Here is a 23,342-nt window from a genome sequence, read left to right on the forward strand (position 1 = left end):
AAAGGTGTCACAAAATCCCCCTTTGAACTGAAACACAGTAAAATATATCGGATAATTCAGCCATTCTATCAACTAATCAAGTCGAATTTTTGGGGTTATATATAAAAGTCTGTTGAGATAGTCTGATAACCACTCGGTCCATATTTCCCACCTCTTTACTCCACTAGGAATTAAAGAGCGGTCATCAATGGCAGAAAGCTTGTGAACTGATTCACTTCTCTGTGCCCGCTTCACGCCCAGTGGGAAATATCACATTTCATCATCGTGGATAGCGAGGCCATACCATTTTGAAACACACTTCTCAAGTCGGAAACTATAGAAATGATCCCTGAAAGTATAGTCTTAGTTTGCTTGAGGGTGAAAACGGAATTTGACTTTCAAAAAAACAACTATCACCGATGGTTCTCCTTTTGTTACCACCAGAGTATGTTCCTTTGGTGCTGAGGCAGACTGTGAGGCGCTGGACAGAGGCAAACGAAGCCATGCAGGACTTCTTGGATTGATGGACTGCTATCCGCAGTGTGGACCTCTTGGGAGGTTATCCACAGCATTCCGGAATGCCTTACGGAATAACATTTGATTCTGTGAAAATGCCACCGTTCCAATCTGGACTGTACACTACTTCACCAACAACAAGCCAACGGTCACCAGTGAACTCAAAGGTCTTCTCAATGAGAAGAAAAAAGGCTTCAACTGCAGGGACAGGGGTATATTCGGGTAATCAGCGTGACTTGAAGGACAAGCTCAGGGATTGCTAGGACACCAAATTCCAAGAGAACAATGTGAGGGAGGTGTGAACCGGGTGAGCAGATAACTGGTTTCCAGGCTCGAGGGAGATGACTATTGGGCTTCCTGCCAAGGGTCAATGCGGAAAGGTGTCACAAAATCCCCCTTTGAACTGAAACACAGTAAAATATATCAGATAATTCAGCCATTCTATCAACTAATCAAGTCGAATTATTGGGGTTATATATAAAAGTCTGTTTAGATAGTCTGATAACCACTCGGTCCATATTTCCCACCTCTTTACTCCACTAGGAATTAAAGAGCGGTCATCAATGGCAGAAAGCTTGTGAACTGATTCACTTCTCTGTGCCCGCTTCACGCCCAGTGGGAAATATCACATTTCATCATCGTGGATAGCGAGGCCATACCATTTTGAAACACACTTCTCAAGTCGGAAACTATAGAAATGATCCCTGAAAGTATAGTCTTAGTTTGCTTGAGGGTGAAAACGGAATTTGACTTTCAAAAAAACAACTATCACCGATGGTTCTCCTTTTGTTACCACCAGAGTATGTTCCTTTGGTGCTGAGGCAGACTGTGAGGCGCTGGACAGAGGCAAACGAAGCCATGTAGGACTTCTTGGATTGATGGACTGCTATCCGCAGTGTGGACCTCTTGGGAGGTTATCCACAGCATTCCGGAATGCCTTACGGAATAACATTTGATTCTGTGAAAATGCCACCGTTCCAATCTGGACTGTACACTACTTCACCAACAACAAGCCAACGGTCACCAGTGAACTCAAAGGTCTTCTCAATGAGAAGAAAAAAGGCTTCAACTGCAGGGACAGGGGTATATTCGGGTAATCAGCGTGACTTGAAGGACAAGCTCAGGGATTGCTAGGACACCAAATTCCAAGAGAACAATGTGAGGGAGGTGTGAACCGGGTGAGCAGATAACTGGTTTCCAGGCTCGAGGGAGATGACTATTGGGCTTCCTGCGAAGGGTCAATGCGGAAAGGTGTCACAAAATCCCCCTTTGAACTGAAACACAGTAAAATATATCGGATAATTCAGCCATTCTATCAACTAATCAAGTCGAATTATTGGGGTTATATATAAAAGTCTGTTGAGATAGTCTTATAACCACTCAGTCCATATTTCCCACCTCTTTACTCCACTAGGAATTAAAGAGCGGTCATCAATGGCAGAAAGCTTGTGAACTGATTCACTTCTCTGTGCCCGCTTCACGCCCAGTGGGAAATATCACATTTCATCATCGTGGATAGCGAGGCCATACCATTTTGAAACACACTTCTCAAGTCGGAAACTATAGAAATGATCCCTGAAAGTATAGTCTTAGTTTGCTTGAGGGTGAAAACGGAATTTGACTTTCAAAAAAACAACTATCACCGATGGTTCTCCCTTTGTTACCACCAGAGTATGTTCCTTTGGTGCTGAGGCAGACTGTGAGGCGCTGGACAGAGGCAAACGAAGCCATGCAGGACTTCTTGGATTGATGGACTGCTATCCGCAGTGTGGACCTCTTGGGAGGTTATCCACAGCATTCCGGAATGCCTTACGGAATAACATTTGATTCTGTGAAAATGCCACCGTTCCAATCTGGACTGTACACTACTTCACCAACAACAAGCCAACGGTCACCAGTGAACTCAAAGGTCTTCTCAATGAGAAGAAAAAAGGCTTCGACTGCAGGGACAGGGGTATATTCGGGTAATCAGCGTGACTTGAAGGACAAGCTCAGGGATTGCTAGGACACCAAATTCCAAGAGAACAATGTGAGGGAGGTGTGAACTGGGTGAGCAGATAACTGGTTTGCAGGCGTGAGGGAGATGACTATTGGGCTTCCTGCAAAGGGTCAATGCGGAAAGGTGTCACAAAATCCCCCTTTGAACTGAAACACAGTAAAATATATCGGATAATTCAGCCATTCTATCAACTAATCAAGTCGAATTTTTGGGGTTATATATAAAAGTCTGTTGACATAGTCTGATAACCACTTGGTCCATATTTCCCACCTCTTTACTCCACTAGGAAGTAAAGAGCGGTCATCAATGGCAGAAAGCTTGTGAACTGATTCACTTCTCTGTGCCCGCTTCACGCCCAGTGGGAAATATCACATTTCATCATCGTGGATAGCGAGGCCATACCATTTTGAAACACACTTCTCAAGTCGGAAACTATAGAAATGATCCCTGAAAGTATAGTCTTAGTTTGCTTGAGGGTGAAAACGGAATTTGACTTTCAAAAAAACAACTATCACCAATGGTTCTCCTTTTGTTACCACCAGAGTATGTTCCTTTGGTGCTGAGGCAGACTGTGAGGCGCTGGACAGAGGCAAACGAAGCCATGCAGGACTTCTTGGATTGATGGACTGCTATCTGCAGTGTGGACCTCTTGGGAGGTTATCCACAGCATTCCGGAATGCCTTACAGAATAACATTTGATTCTCTAAAAATGCCAACGTTCCAATCTGGACTGTACACTACTTTACCAACTACAAGCCAACGGTCACCAGTGAACTGAAAGGTCTTCTCAATGAGAAGAAAAAAGGCTTCAATTGCAGGGACAGGGGTATATTCGGGTAATCAGCGTGACTTGAAGGACAAGCTCAGGGATTGCTAGGACACCAAATTCCAAGAGAACAATGTGAGGGAGGTGTGAACCGGGTGAGCAGATAACTGGTTTCCAGGCTCGAGGGAGATGACTATTGGGCTTCCTGCGAAGGTTCAATGCGGAAAGGTGTCACAAAATCCCCCTTTGAAATGAAACACAGTAAAATATATCGGATAATTCGGCCATTCTATCAACTAATCAAGTCGAATTTTTGGGGTTATATATAAAAGTCTATTGACGTAGTCTGATAACCACTCAGTCCATATTTCCCACCTCTTTACTCCACGAGGAAGTAAAGAGCGGTCATCAATGGCAAAAAGCTTGTGAACTGATTCACTTCTCTGTGCCCGCTTCACGCCCAGTGGGAAATATCACATTTCATCATCGTGGATAGCGAGGCCATACCATTTTGAAACACACTTCTCAAGTCGGGAACTATAGCAATGATCCCTGAAAGTATAGTCTTAGTTTGCTTGAGGGTGAAAACGGAATTTGACTTTCAAAAAAACAACTATCACCGATGGTTCTCCTTTTGTTACCACCAGAGTATGTTCCTTTGGTGCTGAGGCAGACTGTGAGGCGCTGGACAGAGGCAAACGAAGCCATGCAGGACTTCTTGGATTGATGGACTGCTATCCGCAGTGTGGACCTCTTGGGAGGTTATCCACAGCATTCCGGAATGCCTTACGGAATAACATTTGATTCTGTGAAAATGCCACCGTTCCAATCTGGACTGTACACTACTTCACCAACAACAAGCCAACGGTCACCAGTGAACTCAAAGGTCTTCTCAATGAGAAGAAAAAAGGCTTCAACTGCAGGGACAGGGGTATATTCGGGTAATCAGCGTGACTTGAAGGACAAGCTCAGGGATTGCTAGGACACCAAATTCCAAGAGAACAATGTGAGGGAGGTGTGAACTGGGTGAGCAGATAACTGGTTTGCAGTCGTGAGGGAGATGACTATTGGGCTTCCTGCAAAGGGTCAATGCGGAAAGGTGTCACAAAATCCCCCTTTGAACTGAAACACAGTAAAATATATCGGATAATTCAGCCATTCTATCAACTAATCAAGTCGAATTTTTGGGGTTATATATAAAAGTCTGTTGAGATAGTCTGATAACCACTCGGTCCATATTTCCCACCTCTTTACTCCACTAGGAATTAAAGAGCGGTCATCAATGGCAGAAAGCTTGTGAACTGATTCACTTCTCTGTGCCCGCTTCACGCCCAGTGGGAAATATCACATTTCATCATCGTGGATAGCGAGGCCATACCATTTTGAAACACACTTCTCAAGTCGGAAACTATAGAAATGATCCCTGAAAGTATAGTCTTAGTTTGCTTGAGGGTGAAAACGGAATTTGACTTTCAAAAAAACAACTATCACCGATGGTTCTCCTTTTGTTACCACCAGAGTATGTTCCTTTGGTGCTGAGGCAGACTGTGAGGCGCTGGACAGAGGCAAACGAAGCCATGCAGGACTTCTTGGATTGATGGACTGCTATCCGCAGTGTGGACCTCTTGGGAGGTTATCCACAGCATTCCGGAATGCCTTACGGAATAACATTTGATTCTGTGAAAATGCCACCGTTCCAATCTGGACTGTACACTACTTCACCAACAACAAGCCAACGGTCACCAGTGAACTCAAAGGTCTTCTCAATGAGAAGAAAAAAGGCTTCAACTGCAGGGACAGGGGTATATTCGGGTAATCAGCGTGACTTGAAGGACAAGCTCAGGGATTGCTAGGACACCAAATTCCAAGAGAACAATGTGAGGGAGGTGTGAACCGGGTGAGCAGATAACTGGTTTCCAGGCTCGAGGGAGATGACTATTGGGCTTCCTGCCAAGGGTCAATGCGGAAAGGTGTCACAAAATCCCCCTTTGAACTGAAACACAGTAAAATATATCAGATAATTCAGCCATTCTATCAACTAATCAAGTCGAATTATTGGGGTTATATATAAAAGTCTGTTTAGATAGTCTGATAACCACTCGGTCCATATTTCCCACCTCTTTACTCCACTAGGAATTAAAGAGCGGTCATCAATGGCAGAAAGCTTGTGAACTGATTCACTTCTCTGTGCCCGCTTCACGCCCAGTGGGAAATATCACATTTCATCATCGTGGATAGCGAGGCCATACCATTTTGAAACACACTTCTCAAGTCGGAAACTATAGAAATGATCCCTGAAAGTATAGTCTTAGTTTGCTTGAGGGTGAAAACGGAATTTGACTTTCAAAAAAACAACTATCACCGATGGTTCTCCTTTTGTTACCACCAGAGTATGTTCCTTTGGTGCTGAGGCAGACTGTGAGGCGCTGGACAGAGGCAAACGAAGCCATGCAGGACTTCTTGGATTGATGGACTGCTATCCGCAGTGTGGACCTCTTGGGAGGTTATCCACAGCATTCCGGAATGCCTTACGGAATAACATTTGATTCTGTGAAAATGCCACCGTTCCAATCTGGACTGTACACTACTTCACCAACAACAAGCCAACGGTCACCAGTGAACTCAAAGGTCTTCTCAATGAGAAGAAAAAAGGCTTCAACTGCAGGGACAGGGGTATATTCGGGTAATCAGCGTGACTTGAAGGACAAGCTCAGGGATTGCTAGGACACCAAATTCCAAGAGAACAATGTGAGGGAGGTGTGAACCGGGTGAGCAGATAACTGGTTTCCAGGCTCGAGGGAGATGACTATTGGGCTTCCTGCCAAGGGTCAATGCGGAAAGGTGTCACAAAATCCCCCTTTGAACTGAAACACAGTAAAATATATCAGATAATTCAGCCATTCTATCAACTAATCAAGTCGAATTATTGGGGTTATATATAAAAGTCTGTTTAGATAGTCTGATAACCACTCGGTCCATATTTCCCACCTCTTTACTCCACTAGGAATTAAAGAGCGGTCATCAATGGCAGAAAGCTTGTGAACTGATTCACTTCTCTGTGCCCGCTTCACGCCCAGTGGGAAATATCACATTTCATCATCGTGGATAGCGAGGCCATACCATTTTGAAACACACTTCTCAAGTCGGAAACTATAGAAATGATCCCTGAAAGTATAGTCTTAGTTTGCTTGAGGGTGAAAACGGAATTTGACTTTCAAAAAAACAACTATCACCGATGGTTCTCCTTTTGTTACCACCAGAGTATGTTCCTTTGGTGCTGAGGCAGACTGTGAGGCGCTGGACAGAGGCAAACGAAGCCATGTAGGACTTCTTGGATTGATGGACTGCTATCCGCAGTGTGGACCTCTTGGGAGGTTATCCACAGCATTCCGGAATGCCTTACGGAATAACATTTGATTCTGTGAAAATGCCACCGTTCCAATCTGGACTGTACACTACTTCACCAACAACAAGCCAACGGTCACCAGTGAACTCAAAGGTCTTCTCAATGAGAAGAAAAAAGGCTTCAACTGCAGGGACAGGGGTATATTCGGGTAATCAGCGTGACTTGAAGGACAAGCTCAGGGATTGCTAGGACACCAAATTCCAAGAGAACAATGTGAGGGAGGTGTGAACCGGGTGAGCAGATAACTGGTTTCCAGGCTCGAGGGAGATGACTATTGGGCTTCCTGCGAAGGGTCAATGCGGAAAGGTGTCACAAAATCCCCCTTTGAACTGAAACACAGTAAAATATATCGGATAATTCAGCCATTCTATCAACTAATCAAGTCGAATTATTGGGGTTATATATAAAAGTCTGTTGAGATAGTCTTATAACCACTCAGTCCATATTTCCCACCTCTTTACTCCACTAGGAATTAAAGAGCGGTCATCAATGGCAGAAAGCTTGTGAACTGATTCACTTCTCTGTGCCCGCTTCACGCCCAGTGGGAAATATCACATTTCATCATCGTGGATAGCGAGGCCATACCATTTTGAAACACACTTCTCAAGTCGGAAACTATAGAAATGATCCCTGAAAGTATAGTCTTAGTTTGCTTGAGGGTGAAAACGGAATTTGACTTTCAAAAAAACAACTATCCCCGATGGTTCTCCTTTTGTTACCACCAGAGTATGTTCCTTTGGTGCTGAGGCAGACTGTGAGGCGCTGGACAGAGGCAAACGAAGCCATGCAGGACTTCTTGGATTGATGGACTGCTATCTGCAGTGTGGACCTCTTGGGAGGTTATCCACAGCATTCCGGAATGCCTTACAGAATAACATTTGATTCTCTAAAAATGCCAACGTTCCAATCTGGACTGTACACTACTTTACCAACTACAAGCCAACGGTCACCAGTGAACTCAAAGGTCTTCTCAATGAGAAGAAAAAAGGCTTCAATTGCAGGGACAGGGGTATATTCGGGTAATCAGCGTGACTTGAAGGACAAGCTCAGGGATTGCTAGGACACCAAATTCCAAGAGAACAATGTGAGGGAGGTGTGAACCGGGTGAGCAGATAACTGGTTTCCAGGCTCGAGGGAGATGACTATTGGGCTTCCTGCGAAGGTTCAATGCGGAAAGGTGTCACAAAATCCCCCTTTGAAATGAAACACAGTAAAATATATCGGATAATTCGGCCATTCTATCAACTAATCAAGTCGAATTTTTGGGGTTATATATAAAAGTCTATTGACGTAGTCTGATAACCACTCAGTCCATATTTCCCACCTCTTTACTCCACGAGGAAGTAAAGAGCGGTCATCAATGGCAAAAAGCTTGTGAACTGATTCACTTCTCTGTTCCCGCTTCACGCCCAGTGGGAAATATCACATTTCATCATCGTGGATAGCGAGGCCATACCATTTTGAAACACACTTCTCAAGTCGGAAACTATAGAAATGATCCCTGAAAGTATAGTCTTAGTTTGCTTGAGGGTGAAAACGGAATTTGACTTTCAAAAAAACAACTATCACCGATGGTTCTCCTTTTGTTACCACCAGAGTATGTTCCTTTGGTGCTGAGGCAGACTGTGAGGCGCTGGACAGAGGCAAACGAAGCCATGCAGGACTTCTTGGATTGATGGACTGCTATCCGCAGTGTGGACCTCTTGGGAGGTTATCCACAGCATTCCGGAATGCCTTACGGAATAACATTTGATTCTGTGAAAATGCCACCGTTCCAATCTGGACTGTACACTACTTCACCAACAACAAGCCAACGGTCACCAGTGAACTCAAAGGTCTTCTCAATGAGAAGAAAAAAGGCTTCAACTGCAGGGACAGGGGTATATTCGGGTAATCAGCGTGACTTGAAGGACAAGCTCAGGGATTGCTAGGACACCAAATTCCAAGAGAACAATGTGAGGGAGGTGTGAACCGGGTGAGCAGATAACTGGTTTCCAGGCTCGAGGGAGATGACTATTGGGCTTCCTGCCAAGGGTCAATGCGGAAAGGTGTCACAAAATCCCCCTTTGAACTGAAACACATTAAAATATATCAGATAATTCAGCCATTCTATCAACTAATCAAGTCGAATTATTGGGGTTATATATAAAAGTCTGTTTAGATAGTCTGATAACCACTCGGTCCATATTTCCCACCTCTTTACTCCACTAGGAATTAAAGAGCGGTCATCAATGGCAGAAAGCTTGTGAACTGATTCACTTCTCTGTGCCCGCTTCACGCCCAGTGGGAAATATCACATTTCATCATCGTGGATAGCGAGGCCATACCATTTTGAAACACACTTCTCAAGTCGGAAACTATAGAAATGATCCCTGAAAGTATAGTCTTAGTTTGCTTGAGGGTGAAAACGGAATTTGACTTTCAAAAAAACAACTATCACCGATGGTTCTCCTTTTGTTACCACCAGAGTATGTTCCTTTGGTGCTGAGGCAGACTGTGAGGCGCTGGACAGAGGCAAACGAAGCCATGCAGGACTTCTTGGATTGATGGACTGCTATCCGCAGTGTGGACCTCTTGGGAGGTTATCCACAGCATTCCGGAATGCCTTACGGAATAACATTTGATTCTGTAAAAATGCCACCGTTCCAATCTGGACTGTACACTACTTCACCAACAACAAGCCAACGGTCACCAGTGAACTCAAAGGTCTTCTCAATGAGAAGAAAAAAGGCTTCAACTGCAGGGACAGGGGTATATTCGGGTAATCAGCGTGACTTGAAGGACAAGCTCAGGGATTGCTAGGACACCAAATTCCAAGAGAACAATGTGAGGGAGGTGTGAACCGGGTGAGCAGATAACTGGTTTCCAGGCTCGAGGGAGATGACTATTGGGCTTCCTGCCAAGGGTCAATGCGGAAAGGTGTCACAAAATCCCCCTTTGAACTGAAACACAGTAAAATATATCAGATAATTCAGCCATTCTATCAACTAATCAAGTCGAATTATTGGGGTTATATATAAAAGTCTGTTTAGATAGTCTGATAACCACTCGGTCCATATTTCCCACCTCTTTACTCCACTAGGAATTAAAGAGCGGTCATCAATGGCAGAAAGCTTGTGAACTGATTCACTTCTCTGTGCCCGCTTCACGCCCAGTGGGAAATATCACATTTCATCATCGTGGATAGCGAGGCCATACCATTTTGAAACACACTTCTCAAGTCGGAAACTATAGAAATGATCCCTGAAAGTATAGTCTTAGTTTGCTTGAGGGTGAAAACGGAATTTGACTTTCAAAAAAACAACTATCACCGATGGTTCTCCTTTTGTTACCACCAGAGTATGTTCCTTTGGTGCTGAGGCAGACTGTGAGGCGCTGGACAGAGGCAAACGAAGCCATGTAGGACTTCTTGGATTGATGGACTGCTATCCGCAGTGTGGACCTCTTGGGAGGTTATCCACAGCATTCCGGAATGCCTTACGGAATAACATTTGATTCTGTGAAAATGCCACCGTTCCAATCTGGACTGTACACTACTTCACCAACAACAAGCCAACGGTCACCAGTGAACTCAAAGGTCTTCTCAATGAGAAGAAAAAAGGCTTCAACTGCAGGGACAGGGGTATATTCGGGTAATCAGCGTGACTTGAAGGACAAGCTCAGGGATTGCTAGGACACCAAATTCCAAGAGAACAATGTGAGGGAGGTGTGAACCGGGTGAGCAGATAACTGGTTTCCAGGCTCGAGGGAGATGACTATTGGGCTTCCTGCCAAGGGCCAATGCGGAAAGGTGTCACAAAATCCCCCTTTGAACTGAAACACAGTAAAATATATCAGATAATTCAGCCATTCTATCAACTAATCAAGTCGAATTATTGGGGTTATATATAAAAGTCTGTTGAGATAGTCTGATAACCACTCGGTCCATATTTCCCACCTCTTTACTCCACTAGGAATTAAAGAGCAGTCATCAATGGCAGAAAGCTTGTGAACTGATTCACTTCTCTGTGCCCGCTTCACGCCCAGTGGGAAATATCACATTTCATCATCGTGGATAGCGAGGCCATACCATTTTGAAACACACTTCTTAAGTCGGAAACTATAGAAATGATCCCTGAAAGTATAGTCTTAGTTTGCTTGAGGGTGAAAACGGAATTTGACTTTCAAAAAAACAACTATCACCGATGGTTCTCCTTTTGTTACCACCAGAGTATGTTCCTTTGGTGCTGAGGCAGACTGTGAGGCGCTGGACAGAGGCAAACGAAGCCATGTAGGACTTCTTGGATTGATGGACTGCTATCCGCAGTGTGGACCTCTTGGGAGGTTATCCACAGCATTCCGGAATGCCTTACGGAATAACATTTGATTCTGTGAAAATGCCACCGTTCCAATCTGGACTGTACACTACTTCACCAACAACAAGCCAACGGTCACCAGTGAACTCAAAGGTCTTCTCAATGAGAAGAAAAAAGGCTTCAACTGCAGGGACAGGGGTATATTCGGGTAATCAGCGTGACTTGAAGGACAAGCTCAGGGATTGCTAGGACACCAAATTCCAAGAGAACAATGTGAGGGAGGTGTGAACCGGGTGAGCAGATAACTGGTTTCCAGGCTCGAGGGAGATGACTATTGGGCTTCCTGCGAAGGGTCAATGCGGAAAGGTGTCACAAAATCCCCCTTTGAACTGAAACACAGTAAAATATATCGGATAATTCAGCAATTCTATCAACTAATCAAGTCGAATTATTGGGGTTATATATAAAAGTTTGTTGAGATAGTCTTATAACCACTCAGTCCATATTTCCCACCTCTTTACTCCACTAGGAATTAAAGAGCGGTCATCAATGGCAGAAAGCTTGTGAACTGATTCACTTCTCTGTGCCCGCTTCACGCCCAGTGGGAAATATCACATTTCATCATCGTGGATAGCGAGGCCATACCATTTTGAAACACACTTCTCAAGTCGGAAACTATAGAAATGATCCCTGAAAGTATAGTCTTAGTTTGCTTGAGGGTGAAAACGGAATTTGACTTTCAAAAAAACAACTATCACCGATGGTTCTCCCTTTGTTACCACCAGAGTATGTTCCTTTGGTGCTGAGGCAGACTGTGAGGCGCTGGACAGAGGCAAACGAAGCCATGCAGGACTTCTTGGATTGATGGACTGCTATCCGCAGTGTGGACCTCTTGGGAGGTTATCCACAGCATTCCGGAATGCCTTACGGAATAACATTTGATTCTGTGAAAATGCCACCGTTCCAATCTGGACTGTACACTACTTCACCAACAACAAGCCAACGGTCACCAGTGAACTCAAAGGTCTTCTCAATGAGAAGAAAAAAGGCTTCAACTGCAGGGACAGGGGTATATTCGGGTAATCAGCGTGACTTGAAGGACAAGCTCAGGGATTGCTAGGACACCAAATTCCAAGAGAACAATGTGAGGGAGGTGTGAACCGGGTGAGCAGATAACTGGTTTCCAGGCTCGAGGGAGATGACTATTGGGCTTCCTGCCAAGGGTCAATGCGGAAAGGTGTCACAAAATCCCCCTTTGAACTGAAACACAGTAAAATATATCAGATAATTCAGCCATTCTATCAACTAATCAAGTCGAATTATTGGGGTTATATATAAAAGTCTGTTTAGATAGTCTGATAACCACTCGGTCCATATTTCCCACCTCTTTACTCCACTAGGAATTAAAGAGCGGTCATCAATGGCAGAAAGCTTGTGAACTGATTCACTTCTCTGTGCCCGCTTCACGCCCAGTGGGAAATATCACATTTCATCATCGTGGATAGCGAGGCCATACCATTTTGAAACACACTTCTCAAGTCGGAAACTATAGAAATGATCCCTGAAAGTATAGTCTTAGTTTGCTTGAGGGTGAAAACGGAATTTGACTTTCAAAAAAACAACTATCACCGAGGCAGACTGTGAGGCGCTGGACAGAGGCAAACGAAGCCATGTAGGACTTCTTGGATTGATGGACTGCTATCCGCAGTGTGGACCTCTTGGGAGGTTATCCACAGCATTCCGGAATGCCTTACGGAATAACATTTGATTCTGTGAAAATGCCACCGTTCCAATCTGGACTGTACACTACTTCACCAACAACAAGCCAACGGTCACCAGTGAACTCAAAGGTCTTCTCAATGAGAAGAAAAAAGGCTTCAACTGCAGGGACAGGGGTATATTCGGGTAATCAGCGTGACTTGAAGGACAAGCTCAGGGATTGCTAGGACACCAAATTCCAAGAGAACAATGTGAGGGAGGTGTGAACCGGGTGAGCAGATAACTGGTTTCCAGGCTCGAGGGAGATGACTATTGGGCTTCCTGCCAAGGGTCAATGCGGAAAGGTGTCACAAAATCCCCCTTTGAACTGAAACACAGTAAAATATATCAGATAATTCAGCCATTCTATCAACTAATCAAGTCGAATTATTGGGGTTATATATAAAAGTCTGTTTAGATAGTCTGATAACCACTCGGTCCATATTTCCCACCTCTTTACTCCACTAGGAATTAAAGAGCGGTCATCAATGGCAGAAAGCTTGTGGACTGATTCACTTCTCTGTGCCCGCTTCACACCCAGTGGGAAATATCACATTTCATCATCGTGGATAGCGAGGCCATACCATTTTGAAACACACTTCTCAAGTCGGAAACTATAGAAATGATCCCTGAAAGTAAAGTCTTAGTTTGCTTGAGGGTGAAAACGGAATTTGACTTTCAAAAAAACAACTATCACCGATGGTTCTCCTTTTGTTACCACCAGAGTATGTTCCTTTGGTGCTGAGGCAGACTGTGAGGCGCTGGACAGAGGCAAACGAAGCCATGCAGGACTTGTTGGATTGATGGACTGCTATCTGCAGTGTGGACCTCTTGGGAGGTTATCCACAGCATTCCGGAATGCCTTACGGAATAACATTTGATTCTGTAAAAATGCCACCGTTCCAATCTGGACTGTACACTACTTCACCAACAACAAGCCAACGGTCACCAGTGAACTCAAAGGTCTTCTCAATGAGAAGAAAAAAGGCTTCAACTGCAGGGACAGGGGTATATTCGGGTAATCAGCGTGACTTGAAGGACAAGCTCAGGGATTGCTAGGACACCAAATTCCAAGAGAACAATGTGAGGGAGGTGTGAACCGGGTGAGCAGATAACTGGTTTCCAGGCTCGAGGGAGATGACTATTGGGCTTCCTGCCAAGGGTCAATGCGGAAAGGTGTCACAAAATCCCCCTTTGAACTGAAACACAGTAAAATATATCAGATAATTCAGCCATTCTATCAACTAATCAAGTCAAATTTTTGGGGTTATATATAAAAGTCAGTTGACGTAGTCTGATAACCACTCGGTCCATATTTCCCACCTCTTTACTCCACTAGGAATTAAAGAGCGGTCATCAATGGCAGAAAGCTTGTGAACTGATTCACTTCTCTGTGCCCGCTTCACGCCCAGTGGGAAATATCACATTTCATCATCGTGGATAGCGAGGCCATACCATTTTGAAACACACTTCTCAAGTCGGAAACTATAGAAATGATCCCTGAAAGTATAGTCTTACTTTGCTTGAGGGTGAAAACGGAATTTGACTTTCAAAAAAACAACTATCACCGATGGTTCTCCTTTTGTTACCACCAGAGTATGTTCCTTTGGTGCTGAGGCAGACTGTGAGGCGCTGGACAGAGGCAAACGAAGCCATGCAGTACTTCTTGGATTGATGGAATGCTATCCGCAGTGTGGACCTCTTGGGAGGTTATCCACAGCATTCCGCAATGCCTTACGGAATAACATTTGATTCTGTGAAAATGCCACCGTTCCAATCTGGACTGTACACTACTTCACCAACAACAAGCCAACGGTCACCAGTGAACTCAAAGGTCTTCTCAATGAGAAGAAAAAAGGCTGGATGGACTGTGTTAGGATATTCCTTATCCACCCGAGTTGGTTGACGAGAAGAATCCACTACAGAATCCAATTAGTTAAAAAGTTTAACATTTATTTAGAAGAGAAAAAGTTGTACATGAGCAATTCTCCGCAGATATATCTGGAGACAATGAAATACGCATCGCAAGCAAATCCCTTCCAAAGTCCGCCTGCCTTCTGACACTGACCTGTTTTAATCCCTCTGGTGCCCTTGAACGTTGGTTCAACCAAGTTCATCCTTCTGTCACAAATGCCTTCCCCGAACAATGAGTGTCTGGTACTCTCTCCTGCAGCCTTCGGCCTTGCTCTGAAAATGGGTTCAAACTGGCTCTCCCTTCGGTCGCAGGTGTGTTATCTCAGATTATATTTTATCTTCATTTTTCCTGTGCTCTCTCTCCGTCGTCGTTTAGTGAGCGCAGTGTTTCATTTTTCTGTGCTTTTGACCAATTTGTTTCTGATCATGGTTAGTGGTACGGCCAGTCGGATCATTGCACATCTCCCAATTGTTTTGGTTTGGATTCTGGACAAAAGCCTCTGTCCCCCGCAATAATAACATAACCCCGCCCGGGCCCATACCCCGATCAATGTCCCTCTGGTTGTGATGTTGCACCAGTCGGCCGGGACCTGTCCTACGTTGATTGTGGGGGAAGTATGAGTGAAGTTGAAACACTGATAATGACGCGGTTCGCCTCTGAATGGAGTGAACGGGCCAGGCTTTGTCTTGTTATGTATCGTTGGGAGGAGAGACGCCAGGGTGGTACAATTTGGAGGGGTTGCCTGCCGAGTTAGCCCCAGCATACAATTATAACCCCAGGCATCTTCCGGATGCAGAGGGGTCGGTTCCGTGGTAAGTTGTGGTCGACCCGAGGCGCATGCTATACAGTTACCCTGCCCATGTTCTACCGCGTTTTGGGACAGCCATCGAAGCCACAGATTGTCGTCTTTATAGCCGGTGGCCTGTTCGAGTATATCTAAGGGTTTTAGTTGAGAGTAGTCAATAGCCATAGCGAGTGCCCCCTGTCTGTCTGGAGGAGGTGTGGGTCTCCCTGGACGAGAGGCCGGAGGGTCAACAAAAACAAGCCGCAGTATCCCCTGGGCGTCCTCCCCTGTCCGTTCAAGCCCCAAAGTGAAGTAGAAATCCCCATATTTCGGATTTCTGCTAGGGGGTGCACTATAAAATCCTGCTAGTGTGAGACTAACCCGGTTGATCGAGATGGTGCTTTGGGGTTTTCTGGAAAAGGTAACATTGGACCACCACGAAGGGTTGGAGTAGGGTCCGTATGGGGCCCAGTTAGCGCCAGTATATTTTGCTACGTGTCCCCATGATCCACACCTCTCACTTTCTTTGTGTAGGTACCGCGCCCGCGCACACACACTATGGAAATACGGATATGCGCACAGGTACAAATTGCACTTTGTCCATGATGCGTGATTCCGATAGCAATGTATCACGTCGCATAAATCAAACTCAAAGGTCATCGTGCTTCCTCTAACGTACCGTAAGATCTTCGCCTTTCTATCGCATGGCCACCCCTTCTTGAAATCGCGGCGTGTGCGGGAGAGGATGGTGGGCGTTGCCATGGGGGTGACGTGTGAGCCTTCAAAAAACTAGAGTATACCCCACACTATGGAAATCGAGATTAGTACCATGAAGCCCATACATTTCCAGCCCCCCAACGCGTGGAGTCCTCCACCCCTGGAGCCGTTGCCCATCATGCCGGTCTGTTGTGATACTGATGGAGGAGGGCCTCCCCCCGGACCTTTAAACCTCTTACCTTACACCACGCCCTGTCTTTTCGTGTCTGACTTTGAGAAGGGACCCCCAAGTGTTGGTTCTGTCCCTTACTGTGGCTCGCTCCCTTTCCACTAGATTACACAAACAACTCACAGAAAGATATACCCAAAAACAACCCAAGCTATATAGTATCAACACTGTAATAACACTCAAACAAACAAGGTGGAACCTGTGGCAGCTAAGTATATAAGAGCTAATGCAATAACAACCGTTACCCCCCCCATAGCAATTATGGAAATATTAAGCTCAACATTCTCTATTTCAACTAAACTAACTGCGGAGAATTGAGAAAGATAGAAAATAGGAGAGGAGAGGATAGCATTGTGCATTTCTTCGTCGCTGGTCTTCTTTCGTTGTAGACAGTCAACACAGAACACCATGCACTGGGTGTCTGTCGGTCACTGCCCGCCGAGAGCACGTCCGGTCCAGTTCCGTCTCTTTCTGCTGCGTTGTCAGGATGTCCTGAAGAGTGCAACCCGGTTCGTCCGCGGGGGCGCACTGGCTCCAGTGGTACCAGGTGTCCCCTTTCCCTCTCAGCCTCACAGCGTGTGAGGTTCTCTCCTCCACCTGGTATGGTCCTGTCCACCGTGTCTCCGACCACTTCCTCTCAATGACCCTCAGGAGGACCCAGGCTGTTGTGTGGGGATCAGGGGTGTTCTGCCCTCCGGTTCTGTCTTGCACCTGGACCGCAAAATCTGAAACGAGAGCTCGTAGTTCGTTATATTGACTTGCATACTCACCTGTTGGTGTCTCCGGGTCAGGCTGGAGCTTCAAGCCTGCGCTTGGTCCGGGAAACTGTCTTCCAGTGGTCAGCTCGTAAGGGGTGAAACCTGTACCCTGATTGACTGAGCTTCTGATGGCCATTAATGCAAGTGGGAGGGCTTATACCCAGGTTAAATTTGTCTGTGCACAGATTTTAGCCAATTTTTGTTTTAAGTTTTGGTCCATGCGTTCTACTTTCCCTTGGGATTGGGGGTGATATACTGTACCAAAAGCATGTTTCAGACCCAACATTCTCTCCACTTCTTGCAGGTCATGATTTTTGAAGTGTGTGCCGTTGTCAGACCTGACTTTCTCAGGGAACCCATGTCTTGGTATGTAATGGTTTATCAAACATTTGATAACGGATTTACTGTCCTCCTTTTTTGTGGGCCACGCCTCTGGCCAGCCGGTCAAGGCGTCCACGCATACCAGGAGATACCTTTTACCTTCGCATTGGGTGATCATGTCAGTGTAGTCGATGACTATTTCCCATCCCGGCACCAATGTCAACGGAAACACCCCCATCTCCGGCTTCACCGTCGGTTTTGGGTTAAACGTGATGCATATTTTACAGGTCTTAACATATTCACGTGTCATGTCTGCCAAAAACGGATGCCACCAGTGACAAATTCAATTCAATTCAATTCATTTTATTTTGTATAGCCCAAAATCGCAAATTACAAATTTGCCTCAGAGGGCTTTACAGTCTGTACACATGCAACATCCTCTGTCCCGAAACCCTCACATCGGCACAGGAAAAACTCCCCAAAATATGAAAAAACCCTTCAATGGGGAAAAAAGGGAAGAAACCTTAGGGAGAACGTCAGAGGAGGGATCCCTCTCCCGGGATGGACAGACTGCAATGGATGTCATGTGTACAGAATCAACAATGTAAAAGATGTACAATACATTCAATTTCTCTAACTGAAATGATACAAGTAATTGCAAGTAGCAGAAGAGGTGTACGGCAGGACCACTGCAGGGACAACCTCCATCAGATCGAACCACCATCCACAGAGGCTTCTGTGGGGAGGGAGAGCAGAAAGATGTTGGTTTTTGATGACAGTAATATGAATCATATTTAAAGTAATGATGATGGCAGCAGCAGGTGTCAGCAGAGCCATGAGCCAGGAGTCAGAACCGGGGTCCGCACGAAACTATGATCCACGGAGACCTGCTAGGCGAGAAAGCACAAAAAACTCCCGGAAAGAAGCTTAATTAGTGATGTACATTAATAAAGCATGGATGATTGTGGGAGGAGAGAGTGAGAGTGAGAGAGGGGCTCGGTGTGTCCTAAGAAGTCCCCCGGCAGTCTAAGCCTAGAGCAGCTTAACTAAGGGCTGGTCCAGGCTAACCTGAGCCAGCCCTAACTATAAGCAATATCAAAGAGGAACGTTTTAAGCTTTATCTTAAATGAACTGACCGAGTCTGCCCCCCGGACTGAAAGTGGAAGCTGGTTCCACAAAAGAGGAGCTTGATAACTGAAGGCTCTGGCCCCCATCCTACTTTTTAAAACTCTAGGAACCACAAGTAGCCCAGCATCTATGGAGCGTAGATGCCTTGTAGGACAATACGGTGTAACAAGCTCTTTAAGATAAGACGGTGCCTCACCAGCAAGTGCCTTGTAGGTGAGGAGAAGTACCTTAAATTCTATTCTTGATTTAACAGGAAGCCAGTGCAGAGAAGTTAATACAGGAGTTATATGATCCCATTTCTTAGTTCTTGTTAATACACGTGCTGCAGCATTCTGAATCAGTTGGAGAGGTTTAAGCGATTTACAAGAGCAGCCTGATAACAAAGAATTACAGTAATCCAGTCTAGAAGTAACAAATGCATGAACTAGTTTTTCTGCATCACTTTGAGACAGGAAGTTCCTGATTTTTGATATATTCCGTAGATGAAAAAAGGCAGTCCTTGAAGTCTTCTTTATATGAGAGTTGAAGGACATATCCTGGTCGAAGAGAACTCCAAGATTTCTGACGGTGCTGTTGGATACCAGAGCAATTCCATCCATAGAGACTGTATCACGTGACAGCTGACTTCGAAGGCGCTCTGGGGAAACAAAGATTCCTATTCATCTGTTTGTGTCCCACATGTGCCATCCTGTGTGCCTCCTGCAAACACCTGTTTCTGATTTCAGGTGGTAGCACTGGACGACCGTCCGGGGACCTCCAGAGGCCTCCAGCCTCCGTAGCCCCTCTTTGTTTCCACACCGTTTTCTCCTGTGGAGAGACGCCCCCTTTTGGGCTTCTGCAATTTGCTCCTCATTAAGTTGTGGCCCCAACTGTCCCTCTTCTTCTGCACTTACCATTTGGAGCCCCATTTGGTAACCTGCAGCCTGTTTTGCAGCTTGATCTGCTGCCTGGTTTCCCTTTGCCACCGTGCTGTTGGACTGCTCGTGTCCTTTACACTTTATAATGGCCACTGTGCTTGGTAGAGCCAAGGCTGCCGCCAAGTCTTTCATTTCTGGTTCGTGTTTAATCGGTTTTCCTCCAGCCGTCAGAAAACCTGCTCTTAACCACTGCTCCAGCTCCACGTGAGCTGCTCCTACCGCAGTCAGTATAGATGTTTACTGCCTTCCCTTCTGCCAGCTGTAGCGCTCTTATCAGCGCGAGTACCTCCGCTCTCTGTGCTGACTGTTGATCCTGAATTCTTCCCGCTTCCAGAACCTCTGTTCCTGCCCCATTACTTCTGACTACCGCGTATCCGGACTGCAACCCATGTTGTGGATGTCTGAAGCAGCTGCCATCAGTGAACAATTGCCAATCAAAGTGTGTCAGTGGTGTGCTTTTTAAGTCGGTTCGTGCTTTTGCTTCCAGCTCCACCTTGTACTCACATTGGTGTGGTTCCCCCTCTCCCATGTGATCAGCCATGTTGATGCCTTCATGTGTGAAGGTGAGGTTTGGAGCTTCTAACAGCTTGCTCAGCCTTCTTTGTCTTAGTGACGTCATCGTGAAAGTTTGTGAGTTTACATAAGCTACTATGCTGTGTGTTGTTAGCACGTGTAGTGGGTGGCCCATGACTATGTGTGCTGTTTTATAGCTTTGCAACCCCTGCTGCGTGTTGTGTGCATTCATGTTGTCGTTTTTCCATGTTGTCCATCATGGCACTGATATACAGAAGCACCTTCCTTTTACCCTCCCCCTTTTTCTGAAACAAAACCCCATTTACTACCCCTGTTGTTTCAGAAACGTCCAGGTAAAACGGCGCGCTGTAATCTGGAACTGCAAGGTCTGCGGCCTGCGCCAGCTCTGTTTTTAGTGTAATAAATGCCTCCTCCGCCTCTTGGTCCCATTCGAGTTTAGCAGTGAGGTTCCTCATCCCCTTCTTGTTTACCTTTGCACGTAGAATCTGAGTGAGATTTGAACAACGCGGAATGAATTGTCTGCTGAACCCCGTGAGTCCTAGGAAGGAAAGCATTTCCTTTACATTCTGTGGACGCGAATGGTGGAGAATACTGGACCTGTGCGCGGCTGAGAGCCCTGAGCCGCTTCCTGACAGCACTCTCCCCAGAAACGAAACCTGCCGCCTGGCGACCTGCAACTTTGACTTACTGACCTTGAAACCGGTCGTGGCCAACCAGCGTAAGATGGTGTCTTATCCACACAGGATTCAGCTGAAGTGGATGCGAGGAGGATATCGTCGACGTATTGGATCAGCGTCGTGCCCTCTGGGAGCGGACAACCTGTCAATGCTTGTTTTAACACTTGATTGAAAATACCAGGTGAAAGAGCAAATCCTTGCGGTAGCCGAGTATAACGTAGTTGCTTGTTCCCATATGTGAATGAGAATACATCCCGCATGTTTTCCTGTAGGGGTACGCAAAAGAACGCGTTTGCCAAATCAATGCACGTGAACCATTGTTGTTGTGGTGTTAGACTAGTCAACGCAGTGTATGGGTTCGGGATGGGTACCGTTGTCGTTACCAGCATGTCGTTTATCTTTCTGAGATCATGTGCCATGCGATATTTACCAGTTGCTGCCTTTTCTACCGGGAGAATGGGCGTGTTCCAGGCGGACTGAGAGGGCTCCAGTACTCCTGACTTAATGAGTCCCTCTATAGTGTCCCTGATCCCCTCTGCCGCGGCTGGCTTGTGAGGGTATTGGGACTGCCAAATGGGGGGTCGCTTTTGAATTTCAAACGTTACTGGTTTACATGTGTTACAAAAACCTACGTCAGTCGGGCCTTCGGACCAGAGGTAGTCTGGAAGTTTGGTCGGTCTTCTCCCTTCCGTGGTCTCTGGACACCTGTTTGTGCGTTAAAATGACAGTGTTAGTCGCTTTCCCTGAGATTCTGTACATCTTAGCGGAAGGAGAAAAACAAACATCAGGCAGTTGAGTGCACACCCAGTCATCTAGCAGCACTGCTCGTTTAGTCATTGGACCCAAGTCTTTAGCCTGATGTTTGGGATGCAGAGCCAGCGATACATGTGGCACCGCCTCTTGGCTCATTAAATACCATTTCAATTGATCAGGAGAGAGGATAACAGCTGCGGCTACCCCTTCTGGGCCCACATAGAGGTTTTGGGACGTCACCTCCCACTCAGTGCTCTCTAAGTGCCCCATAAATTCATCCCAGTAGCAATCATCCCCTTGTCTATCATAGAACAATGTTACATGAGGCGGGTCAGGAGGAGAAACATACGGATCAAGAAGAGTTATCCAAGGCTTCCACTTTTGGTAAAGAGCCATCACCCCTGGGATGTCAGGACACTCAGGCTTTAGGAGGCCCCAGTAAATGTCTGCGCACTGTTGTTGTTGCAGTGGCTGCATCACCCACTGGCCATTAGTCTGTCCATTGTCATTGCAATGCAACACAGTTCCATCCAGCAATGTGACACTCAGTCCGTCCGGGCCGCACAAGATTGAAGCCCCTGTCTTGATGAGAAGATCCCTTCCCATAATATTCACTGGAACTTGAGGTGAGACAACACAAGAGTGAGTCAATGTCTGATTTCCAACTTTCACCGGTAGGGGGACTGTTATAGGCAGTTTCTGTGACACCCCGGAGAATCCCATAATGCTGACACTGTCTTTGGACATAGCAGACGAGCCCGCTGCTTGTATGGTGGAGTATGTGGCCCCAGTGTCAACAAGAAACGGCAGTTGTTGTTGCAGTACCGTGAGTGACAGCATGGGGTCTGCCCTGCCCCTGCTGTCGGAGTCTCCCATCGGGGTGTGTCACTGAGAGGCATCCGCCTCATAGCCCCAGTCCTCCAGTGCAGGGTATTGTCCCCTAGGTGGCGCAGCATGTGGATTGGGGGCCCAAGCCCCCCGAGATGGGACACCCCTGCCCCTCCCATGTCTCTTCTTTTTGCTAGGACACTCCATGCGCCAGTGCCCCTCCATACCACAGTTGAAACAAGCGTCTCTCCCTTGGTAGCCGCCTCTTTCTCCTCCCCCACCGTATGATCCTCTCCGACCAGCGCCACCCCTGTAATTACTTCTGTAACCTCCCCGATAACCGCCCCCTCGGTTTGGGCCCCACCCCTGGGCTGTCCCATACGACGTCTCCTCCCATGGTGGGAGTGGATACAAATCTGGGGCGTTACCTTCAGCTGGGGCAGCCTGGACTGTCATCTGTCGCTCGTCTTTCCCTTTCTGCTTCTTTTCGCTCACTTCCTGTTTGACCTTAGTGAGCTGAAGCCTAAGAAGCTGAGCCTGTAATTCTTTTAGCTGCTTCTCTTCCCCTGTCGCTTCCTCAGTCGCGTCCTGTAAATGGTGCAGTAAATGTCTTTCCCACACAGCAGATTCACTTCCTGGCAAGTCTGGATTAGTGATCATTTTAGCTTTTACCCCCTCTCGTACTCCCTCCAGCACCGCCTGTCTGAACCATTCTCTCTGTATGCCCTCCGTTCCCGGATGATGGCTAGTGCTTTTTACCCAGGTCTCTTTACATTCGTCCAAATACGCGCGCGGGGTTTTCTTCGCGTCCCATGGTAATTTCGGTATTTTAGTCGACATTAGAAGTGGCCATTTCTTGCGCATTGCGTCCCCGATCTCTGTCGCGAAATACAAAAATCTGTCGTCATCGGCTTGTCGGGTCACCCCCGCTCTGTTTTCCACGTCCGCTAAATCATGTGCGGTCATGCATCTGGCTGCTACAGCCCTAAAGTCGCCGAGCGCCAGCGTGTGTCCGTTAGTAAGCGTATCGAGTTGTTTTAGCCACTTATCTCCCCCTTCAGA

The 23,342-nt window shown here is 46.3% G+C and overlaps 17 non-coding genes across 17 annotated transcripts; all 17 read right to left on the minus strand.

Annotated features, from left to right (window-relative positions):
• Positions 1–128: 128 nt before the first annotated feature.
• Positions 129–344, minus strand: LOC134123204 (small nucleolar RNA U3). The gene has a single exon (XR_009954693.1). It is a non-coding gene; the product is annotated as a small nucleolar RNA U3 (small nucleolar RNA).
• Positions 345–999: 655 nt separating this feature from the next.
• Positions 1,000–1,215, minus strand: LOC134123205 (small nucleolar RNA U3). The gene has a single exon (XR_009954694.1). It is a non-coding gene; the product is annotated as a small nucleolar RNA U3 (small nucleolar RNA).
• A 655-nt stretch (positions 1,216–1,870) lies between these two features.
• Positions 1,871–2,086, minus strand: LOC134123199 (small nucleolar RNA U3). Its single transcript, XR_009954688.1, has one exon. It is a non-coding gene; the product is annotated as a small nucleolar RNA U3 (small nucleolar RNA).
• Positions 2,087–2,741: 655 nt separating this feature from the next.
• Positions 2,742–2,957, minus strand: LOC134123216 (small nucleolar RNA U3). Its single transcript, XR_009954704.1, has one exon. It is a non-coding gene; the product is annotated as a small nucleolar RNA U3 (small nucleolar RNA).
• Positions 2,958–3,612: 655 nt separating this feature from the next.
• On the minus strand, positions 3,613–3,828 carry LOC134123220 (small nucleolar RNA U3). The gene has a single exon (XR_009954708.1). It is a non-coding gene; the product is annotated as a small nucleolar RNA U3 (small nucleolar RNA).
• A 655-nt stretch (positions 3,829–4,483) lies between these two features.
• Positions 4,484–4,699, minus strand: LOC134123206 (small nucleolar RNA U3). The gene has a single exon (XR_009954695.1). It is a non-coding gene; the product is annotated as a small nucleolar RNA U3 (small nucleolar RNA).
• Positions 4,700–5,354: 655 nt separating this feature from the next.
• Positions 5,355–5,570, minus strand: LOC134123207 (small nucleolar RNA U3). Its single transcript, XR_009954696.1, has one exon. It is a non-coding gene; the product is annotated as a small nucleolar RNA U3 (small nucleolar RNA).
• A 655-nt stretch (positions 5,571–6,225) lies between these two features.
• Positions 6,226–6,441, minus strand: LOC134123208 (small nucleolar RNA U3). Its single transcript, XR_009954697.1, has one exon. It is a non-coding gene; the product is annotated as a small nucleolar RNA U3 (small nucleolar RNA).
• Positions 6,442–7,096: 655 nt separating this feature from the next.
• On the minus strand, positions 7,097–7,312 carry LOC134123200 (small nucleolar RNA U3). Its single transcript, XR_009954689.1, has one exon. It is a non-coding gene; the product is annotated as a small nucleolar RNA U3 (small nucleolar RNA).
• A 655-nt stretch (positions 7,313–7,967) lies between these two features.
• On the minus strand, positions 7,968–8,183 carry LOC134123203 (small nucleolar RNA U3). The gene has a single exon (XR_009954692.1). It is a non-coding gene; the product is annotated as a small nucleolar RNA U3 (small nucleolar RNA).
• Positions 8,184–8,838: 655 nt separating this feature from the next.
• Positions 8,839–9,054, minus strand: LOC134123209 (small nucleolar RNA U3). The gene has a single exon (XR_009954698.1). It is a non-coding gene; the product is annotated as a small nucleolar RNA U3 (small nucleolar RNA).
• A 655-nt stretch (positions 9,055–9,709) lies between these two features.
• On the minus strand, positions 9,710–9,925 carry LOC134123210 (small nucleolar RNA U3). Its single transcript, XR_009954699.1, has one exon. It is a non-coding gene; the product is annotated as a small nucleolar RNA U3 (small nucleolar RNA).
• A 655-nt stretch (positions 9,926–10,580) lies between these two features.
• LOC134123217 (small nucleolar RNA U3) lies at positions 10,581–10,796 on the minus strand. The gene has a single exon (XR_009954705.1). It is a non-coding gene; the product is annotated as a small nucleolar RNA U3 (small nucleolar RNA).
• Positions 10,797–11,451: 655 nt separating this feature from the next.
• On the minus strand, positions 11,452–11,667 carry LOC134123202 (small nucleolar RNA U3). The gene has a single exon (XR_009954691.1). It is a non-coding gene; the product is annotated as a small nucleolar RNA U3 (small nucleolar RNA).
• A 655-nt stretch (positions 11,668–12,322) lies between these two features.
• LOC134123211 (small nucleolar RNA U3) lies at positions 12,323–12,538 on the minus strand. Its single transcript, XR_009954700.1, has one exon. It is a non-coding gene; the product is annotated as a small nucleolar RNA U3 (small nucleolar RNA).
• A 610-nt stretch (positions 12,539–13,148) lies between these two features.
• LOC134123221 (small nucleolar RNA U3) lies at positions 13,149–13,364 on the minus strand. Its single transcript, XR_009954709.1, has one exon. It is a non-coding gene; the product is annotated as a small nucleolar RNA U3 (small nucleolar RNA).
• Positions 13,365–14,019: 655 nt separating this feature from the next.
• LOC134123214 (small nucleolar RNA U3) lies at positions 14,020–14,235 on the minus strand. Its single transcript, XR_009954702.1, has one exon. It is a non-coding gene; the product is annotated as a small nucleolar RNA U3 (small nucleolar RNA).
• Positions 14,236–23,342: the final 9,107 nt, after the last annotated feature.

This window comes from Pungitius pungitius, unplaced genomic scaffold, assembly GCF_949316345.1.
Source record: "Pungitius pungitius unplaced genomic scaffold, fPunPun2.1 scaffold_31, whole genome shotgun sequence".
NCBI classification, from domain to species: Eukaryota; Metazoa; Chordata; class Actinopteri; order Perciformes; family Gasterosteidae; genus Pungitius; species Pungitius pungitius.